The sequence below is a fragment of the Neofelis nebulosa genome, chromosome 5 (assembly GCF_028018385.1).
Source record: "Neofelis nebulosa isolate mNeoNeb1 chromosome 5, mNeoNeb1.pri, whole genome shotgun sequence".
Lineage (NCBI taxonomy): Eukaryota > Metazoa > Chordata > Mammalia > Carnivora > Felidae > Neofelis > Neofelis nebulosa.
The window spans coordinates 87,738,710-87,747,856 of record NC_080786.1 but is presented as its reverse complement, the minus strand read 5'-3'; positions in this window follow the sequence as shown (position 1 = coordinate 87,747,856).

The window sequence follows — 9,147 nt, the reverse complement described above, 5'->3', positions numbered from 1 at the left end:
TGGAAGCTACCATGTCACACCAGAGTCCAGGCCGGCCTCCCCCTACTCAACTCCTCAGCCACCATCTACTCCCAGGTTTTGAGGCCATCGCTTTCCACTGCCACTTCTGAAGTCATCCTCTCTCCAGCCCCTTCGTTCATGAAAGTGTGACACATACACCCCTCTCCTCTCCCGTGACCGAGGCCACCATGCTGGGCCATCTTACTCATCGATTAATCCATAAGTTCATTTAGGGATCGTTAAGCAAGCACCATTGTGTGCTGGGTGCAGGAGAGGCACCTGGAGAATAAGTCCCAGTCGCCTGCCATGGGGAGCCCTTGGTCTGGTGGGATGAGATGAGTTGGCACAGCCGTTGTGATGAAGCTGTAATGCCCGTGAGCACAGGCTTGAGGGCCAGCTGGACTCACATTCACCAAAGGCCCTCAGCCTGCCACCGTCCATTCCGCTAGAGCAGAGGGAAGCCAGCCTCTGTGTGCTGCACAGGCATTGCCCGCCTCTTGCCATCTTCCTCAACAGCAACTCTGGGCCTCGGCCGGCTCCCGGATGGGGCCTGGCTCTGTAGCAGGCAGGTCCAGGCCCAAACCTCTGCCTTCCACCCTCTCCCACCGGAAGGCAGCCAAAGGCTCCTGAGGCCACCTGATGCACAGGCGGGAGAAGGAAACGGAACCATCCACCCTGGAGAAAATGTCCTTGCTGCTCTCTCCGTAAAGCTCTGTGTGGGCTCTTTTGTGCTGCTGGTCCCATTTGTCTTGTCATTTTCTTAAGCTACCGTTTTATGCATCTATTGTGTTTGGCATTTTGATATATTATCCTTAATCTTTGGATCTTTTTTATCCTTTTTTACAGCTGAGAAAATTAAACATGGAGGTTAGTTCTTTAATACAAATAATGTCTATCGAGTGCCTATCTGTGCCAGTTATGGGGCTAGAAGCAGAGATCAAGGTAGCGGGGAGCAAGACTGCCAGTCTCTGCCCACATCAGTCCAGTCCAGAAGGAGATATTAAACAGAAGGCAAGCAAATGATTATCACTGTGATAGTGCAATGAAGGAGAAGTAGAGAGCATGCCAGGGACACACAGTGGGCGCATTTACTTAAGTGGGGGTTGGGAGGCAGGGAGAGGGATGCCTAAGTTGGGGCTAAGGGGGAGCATGAGTCAGCTGGGCAGAGCTGGGGCAAGACAGCTGTGGGCAGAGGAATGGCATGTACTAAGACCCTGAGGTGGATAGAAACTATGCCTAATCAAGGATCTGAAGGAAGGCCAGAGGGATTGATGTGGGGAAGGGAAGAGTGAGAGGAGGCTGGAGAGGTGGGTACGTGTCAGGTCTTTGAGGTTTTCAAACTCTATGGGCATGAGGATCTTTGGGCGGGGGGTGCTGATTTCAACGCTGGCTTTGGAGCCTCCCCCCCGCCCCCCGCACTGAGCCACAGATGGAGGCAGGTAGCCAGAGGAGGATGCTTCCAGGAACATAGATGTAGGGCTTATCAGCCATTTGAAGGATCTGAGACTTTTCCTAACAGGAGGGGCAGCTGTTGAGACCAAGACTGATACTGCAGGCTGGCTGGTGCAGATTTGAATCCAGTTCCATCTGATTCCCAACCAGAAGGGCACTGTCTCTTCCTAAAAGGAAGGTGGTGCGATGGGTGCACCAAGGGCCGGAAGGAGAAACCGCCAGATAAGGAAAGGTGTCAGCAAAGCCAGAATCTGCTTGGCTCAGAGGTCGGCGGGGCAAGACAGAGCCCGAGCCACTGGCCGCCAGAGCCACTGGCCCGAGCAGAGCCAAATGTCTCTAGTGCAGATCGCCCTTCCCCATTACCTTGCAAGGACCTCACACAGTCCCACCCCAAGTGCTTTGGCATCTGAATCCCATTTTGGCTTTATAAGACCACTGTGAAGAAGAATCTACTGGGCTCATTCTCCCCCCTTTCCCTGGTGAATACACTGAGGCTCAAGTAGGGGAAACAGTTTACATGAGGGCTTATGTTAAATCAGTGAGTAAAACCTGGTGCTGGGGCCGGGGAGGGCGCTGGGCTGGATCTGTCAATGGGCAGCCAGGGTGATAACTGCACACACCAGAGGTTATGGGGTAGCAGTGACCACTGTTGTCACCAGCCCTTTGGAGTCAGGAGACTGGACAAAATGACCTCTGGATTTTGATCCCAGGGGCTCTCTGTGTGGGTATCTTTTCGGCTCAGAGATTCGGTTCAGGTCACCAAGATTCTAAAACCTGGACGGTCTCACTGCTGTGTGACCTTGGGCAGCTGCTCCCCATTTTGCCTCAGTTTCCTTGTCCGTGAAATGAAGTTGGACTAGTTGGCCACTCCAGTCCCTTCCAGCTCCGACACTGTCAGACTCTGAGTCTGCCTGGGTGGGTCCCTAACTCCAGAGGGTGCTGGCCCAATGGGCATTTGGGGCCAGGATGGCAGTGACCCAGGTGCCAAGAGGAACAAGGAAATAAGAGAATGCGTCAAATTCAGTTTCAATTTGGGCTGCCATGGGAACTGTAAGGCGGGGGGGGGGGGGGGGCCTGTCACAGGACTGCCCTGGCTGCTGCCCTCTGGGCAGAGAGGAGGTGGCTGTGAGCTCAGGCCCCTAGGCCAGGCAGAGGAAATAGAATTGGCTGCCATGGTGTCCTGGCCCAGGTAGGTAGGGGGATCCCGTAGAGCATGAGTCTCTCCAGTCTCCACAGGCCTACAGGGAGCTCCCTCTCCTCTCGTGACAAGAAGGGTCAGGGCAGTGGCTGAGGAAAGGGACATCCAATGGGAAGATGGGATATGAGAGGCTTTGAGTCTCAGTTTGCGGAGCCCAGCCAGGCCCTCACCTTCTACGGGCCCTTCTCCCCAGGCGTGAGTGCTTGGAGCAGGTGGCTCCTGCAGGGATGACCTCCAGCCTCTGTCCACCCTTGCAGAACTCCCCCACGGCCGTGCAGACCCACGGCCAACTCTTGGCCTCCCAGGCTAGGGACATACATCTCTTCCTGGCTGATTCTCCTGAGTTCAGCCTGAAACCACAGTGAAGCCGGCCTGCAGCAGCCCAGGTGCTCTGACCTCCTGTTTCCCCCACCTCTCTTCCCCTGACTGCCCTCCAGTATTGGGCACCTACCAAATCCTCTGTCAGCACTGGCTGTCATACCTCCCTGACTCATCTCTCCTCTCCCTTCTCACACTTCCCCTTTCCTCACTACCTCCCTCACACACCTCTGGACACTCACTGGCCTTTTGCCCATTGCTAAGAAGACTGGCTTATGATGACCCCATTGGTCCTCAGCAAGGTTAATGTTTATGAAAGATCCATGTTTCCTAAAGCCCATAATTCTAGCGTTGGAAGGTGCTCAGTGGGAGGTAGCAAGGAGCCCACTGCTTCATCATCTCAGCCCAGTGCCGGGAGGAAGGGCCTGGCCTCTGGGGAAATGATTCCTGCCAACCAGAGCCATGGAGGACAGCTGATATATGAACCAGAATGCCTGTTTAGTCCCTGAAAACATACGCTAGAACTCCGCAACTAGCTGGGTGGGTGCATGATGCCTACTGAGTTATTCTCCCCTGGTCCCGTCTACTCATCCTCAGTGCAAGCTGTGCCTTTGCAAGGATTAAGATACTGTGTCTGATGACAGGGTGCCTATCCTGTGCACAACTTCTGGGTATCTGAATACCCAAACTAGGCAGCTTGGGGAGTCTGGAACCAGAATTAGGGGCGAGGGGAGTGGGAAGGCTGCATTCCCCAAAGCAGAACACGCCCACATGAGCTGAGCCCTTTTCCAAAAACAAAGGACTCTTAAAGCCAATTAGGTTTGGAGAAGGCCGCTTACTTCCCCCCATCCCTGGAAATTCACTACATGTGTTGGCCAAACCAAGGCTCTGAAATGAATGTCATTTTACAGGAAATGTTCCTAATTGATTTGACTGCCGAAAGCTTTCCCCCGTACTCACTGATGCTCTCCAATGGCTAATGCTGGGCTATTGGGGCAGCCGGTTTCTGGGAAGTGGAGAGCTGTGTTCCTGCACCGTGGGCCTTTCCTCTCCCATCAGGCTGCCCGCCCAGTTCAGCCTCCTGGGCCCCCTTTCTTGTTCTCCTTGTTGACCAGCCTCGGCCTGCAAATTCTTTCTTTATCCTTATAATTTGCATTGTTTGGCACTACCAGGCCTTCTAAACCCTGATGTCAGCATGGGAAGCTGTTTTGTGTTTAAGATGACTTCTATACCACCAACGGAGGAGGAAGGTGCTATTTAGAATCACAAGTTAAAGGAATTCAGGACGAAACCATAGGCTATGGGGGCACTGAGCTAATAAAGGAGCAGATGTTCTTGAGGGATTTAGAAATGCAGTTGTAGTCCAGGGCTGAGTTTGGGGATGAGATCTGGGGAGACCAGGATTGCTCTGACCTACACAGTGAACACAATCTGGAGAGTCAGGGGAGAGCTCAGAGGGAGGCAGAGCAGAAGCCTTGGAAAAGGAGAGGAAGCCAGATTGAACAAATAAAAATATAGGCTGTCCAGTTAAATTTGACTTTCACATAAACAACCAATAACTTTTTAGTGTATGTCATGCAATATTTGGGACATACTTATACCAAAGATCATTTGCTGTGTGTGTGGAATTCAAACTCAACTGAATGTCCTGTACTTTATCTGGCAACTCCATGCAGAGGCAAGGGGGGTGCCTAGACAGCTGGGGTGGGGAGGGAGGCAGCCTGGGGCAGGTGACAGAAAGACTGCCTGCCGTTCAGTGACAGGCAACTATGTGTGCAGCGTGGCCAGTGAACTGGAGCCCACAGTCAGGGTTCTGTGGCAGGTGGACACCGAATGGGGGAAAGGAAACGGGGCCAGGGATCAAGGAGAGAAAGGCCATGTCTCACATTTGGGCTGATAGAGAGGTGGAGAAAAAAGCACAATTGCTTTATGTAGGGTGAAGCCTAAGAAGCCATGAGACAGGAAACTAGGGTAGGGTTGGGGAGGGCTTGGGGGATGGGCACTGGCACAAGGGCATCACCTTCCCCCCACCACCAAAGGGTTCTGGGGGGAACACTGGACTCAACAAGGGAGGTGGGATGAGGCTTGATCCAACTTTTATCTCTAGACTGCAAGGAAAGGATGACTGCGGTTGACATCTGGGTCCCATGTATTTGTGTATGTACACAACACGTGTACGTGTGTGTGTGTCTGATCTTATCTATTACATGTTAACTTTACCATTCTAACTTTCAGAATCCTGGTGATACCTTATTGTTACCCTTAAAAGGGACCTCAGAGACCAGTTATTTCAGGGCCTCGTGGCAGACACGAAAAACTAAGGCCCAGAGGCATGAAATGACTTGTCCAAAGTCACACGGCTGAGTCAGAACTAGAACCTCCTGCACGTACTACAGCTCTTTCTGGTATTCTGGGTTCTCTCTCCACCAAAGAGAAAACTCTGTGCCTCTGTTTCCTTATCAATAAAATATGGACAGTATTATCTCATGGGATTGCTGTGAGGATTAACTGAAGTGATCTGTGATTAGAAGTGTCTACCACTTCCACACGTTCAGGAAGGGTTGAGTGTTTTTCTTGTCCCCTGTTTACACCCATGTTGCTTCAGTGTCCTGAAAAGCTGAGGCTGTGACGGGCTTAGACACACAAAAGATTTGCTGGCGGAAATACTTCTGATGGAAAAAGGGGAGTTGTGTATTGCTGCATAACAAAGTAGTCCATAACTTAGTGGCTTAAAACAACATTTATTATTTCACAGTTTCTGAGGGTCAGGAATCTGGAGAGACCGAGCTAGGTGGGTCTTGAACTCAGAGCCTTTTAGAAGGTTACGGTTGGGCTGTCAGCAGAGGGGCTAAGGTCAGCCACAGGTTTCCCAGCTCTCTCGTGTGGCTGTTGGCTGGAGGCTTCAGCTCCTCACCTTGTAGGCTGGAGCTGCTCAACAATGGCAGCCAGCTTCTGAGAGACAGAGACAGAGAGAAGGAGGCAGAGGAGGCAGCCAGGACAGAAGCTGCGGTATCTTTTATAACCTTACCTCAGAAGGGACATGCTAATCACTTGGGCTATGTTCTACTGGTCACACAGACCAACCCTTGTACAATGTGGAAGGGGATATATACAAGCATGAATACCAGGAGGTGGGGTCATTAGGAGCCATCTTGAAGACTGGCCACCACAGGGAGGGCACCAGAGAAGGTGAGAAGAACCTTCACATCATGATGTGGGTCTGACCCCTGTGAGAGAAACAGGGAAGGAAGGATGAAGGCTGAGTAGGAAGAGTTTTAGACTGCCGGCAAGTCTAAGAAGGTTTTCATCAGGCCCTTGAGATGTTCTTAAGCAAGAGTCACCCCTTGAAGAAGTCCCATGTTTTTCTGGAATGTGCCTGCATGATACCCTCTCTGTGCCCAGGCATTGTCGGAGCAGCAGGGGGGAAGCATATCCTTTGGGTAAAGGTGGTGGAGGATGCTGAGGGGCAGCTGCTGGGGTGTCAGTCAATTATGTTCCCTGCAGCAGGAGAGCTGAGTGGTGCATTTTCATGGCTGTCGCATCACTGAAGTATTTCCTCCCTCCTTATGACATGCAAATTTAATCAAAGAAGCTGTTCTTCAAAAAATAGTATGTGTGGTGGAGGGAATTGGGGACCCAGGGAGAGGTGAAGCTAAGAGCCAGGTCAGTCACAAGCAAGTGATTTTTCTTTTCAGTTGGCGAATATTTTCTACATTTCATCTCTGTTTAGGCCTAAGAAGACAGAGCCTCTATTCTCCTGGCTTTCCCAACCTGCGCCAGCCAGGAGGGCTTCCTGCAGGAGGTATGTCTTAGCTGAGTCTCTCAAAACTATAGAAATTAACCAGGCAAAGAGAGGAAAAGGCTCTCTGGCAGAAGGAGGAACATATGCAAACATCCAGAAGTCTCCTTTCTCCCCACCCCAGGAGCCATCTGGGCCTCCAGGTGGCCCTGGGCCACCACTGGGTGAATTCATCACTAGCAGTTAGTTGGCTAAAGTTCTAGGCAAGTTTCTGGGCCTAACCCTGGCTCCCCGCCTTGTTGGATTCCCACTGGGAGAACAACAGGGAGACAGACCCTGGCTACTCAACCAGTCCTCAGATGTGAGCAGGTAGTGAAGGATAGTTGGACTGGAATAGGTGGGAGGAGGAACCCAGTGGTGGAAGGAAAGGTGACTGGTACGGGGAGGGCCAGACAGCAGCTCTTCCCTCCCCTCCAGGAGCTGCTGTATGCCCACCTTCCTGGTGGAGTTGGGGTGCAGAGCCTGTACCCCGAAGGCAGGCACAACTGTGCTCACCACAAAAATAGTGTCCAAGATGTCTGCTGTCCTCTCACTCTCCCTTCCCCCCACCTCTTCCCTCCCTCTATCCCTTCCTTCCTTTAATCTTTTTAATAAATAAATAAATAAATAAATAAATTCACTACACAAATGTTAGAGAAAACCTGATGTTAGAGAGCAGAAAATCAAATATAAATAAATAACCCTAATCATTATTTTTGCTGCCAATGTTCTCACCCACACATACATTTTAACATGGCTGGAACAACACTAGATATAATTTTATATTCAGTTGTTTCATTTAATTAAACATCTGCAATATCACATGTTTTTATAATTTTACTGAGTTTCAGCAAGTAGTCCTACTACAGTTTAATTAACTATTCCCTTAATATTGAACATTTAGATGATTTGTTGGTTGGTTTGCTTGTTTAGCTGTTGTAAATAGTGCTATGGTGAATATGCCAGTAGCTTCCCCTTCTATTCATCATTTCCTTCAGATAGATTCCCAGAGGTGGTATTACCAAGTCAGAGTTTATAGATCTTTCCACAACTCTTAATACATAATGCCAAATTACTTTTCAAAAATTTTGCAGTTAGCAATGTATGGGAGTGCCTGTATGAGTCAGGATTCTCTAGAGAAACATAACACCTCTCCCCCTAATTACGTATGTAATTGTATATTGTAATTACACATATATATGTAATGTATATATACATACACAGAGAGAGATTTAACGTTTTTAATGTTGATTAATTTATTTTTGACGTTTTTAATGTTGATTTATTTTTGAGAGAGAGAGCACGAGCAAGGAAGGGGCAGAGGAAGAGAAAGAATCCTAAGCAGGCTCCATGCTGTCATCAGAGGAGAGCCCAATATGGGGCTCGAACTCATGAACCGTGAGATCATGACCTGAGCCAAAATCAAGGGTCAAATGCTTAGCCGACTGATCCACCCAAGCACCCCTAGAGGGAGATTTATTGCAAGGAATTGGCTTGCACAATTGCTGAGCCTTGGTGATTCCACAATCTGATGGAGGAGGCTGGCAGGCTGAAGACTCAGGAAGAGTTCAAAGTCCAAAGGCAGTCTGCTTGAAAACTAGAAAGAGCCAGTGTCCAGATGAAGTCCAAAGGCAGTCTACTGGAGAACTCCCTCTTGCTCAAGACAGTCAGCCTTTTATTCTATTCAAACCTTCAACTGATTAGATGAGGCCCACCACATCATGGAAAGCAATCTGCATTACTCAAAATCCATTAATTAATTAATTATTTTTTTTCAAAATCCATTAATTTAAATGTAAATCTCATCTAGGGGCACCTGAGAGGCTCAGTCAGTTAAGCATCCAATTTTGACTCAGAACAGAGCCCCCTTTGGATCCTCTGTCCCCCTCTCTCCCTGACCCTCCCCCATTCACATTCTCTCTCTCTCTTTCAAAAAATAAACTTTAAAAATAAACATTAAAAAAATAATAAATGTAAATCTCATCTAAAAACACTCTCATAGAAACATCCGGGATAATGTTTGACTAACAGTCTTTCACTGGAGGGACCAAACATGGGGGGGCGGTATGTATAGGAAAAATTGTGTTGACTCTTTCTGAGTGCCCAGAGTGACAATCAATAGTTAAAGGAGCCCTGAGAGTTAGAGGGAGGAAGGGAAGGGGAAGATGGCTCCAAAGACTACCAGAGGAGGAAGGCAAAGGAAATGGCAGAGCTTGCATCATGAGGCCAAAAAAGAAGAGGATGAATGGGGGAGAGAGGACACAAAGACACTGGACAACAGAAGGATTTGGATAGGTATTAGAGATAGGGTGGCCTCAAGCAGCTTCTGTGCCCAAGTTCTTGTACCTTGGTGTCACATCACATCTACCACCCAGCCCAGACTTGTGGGTGGATGTGGGTC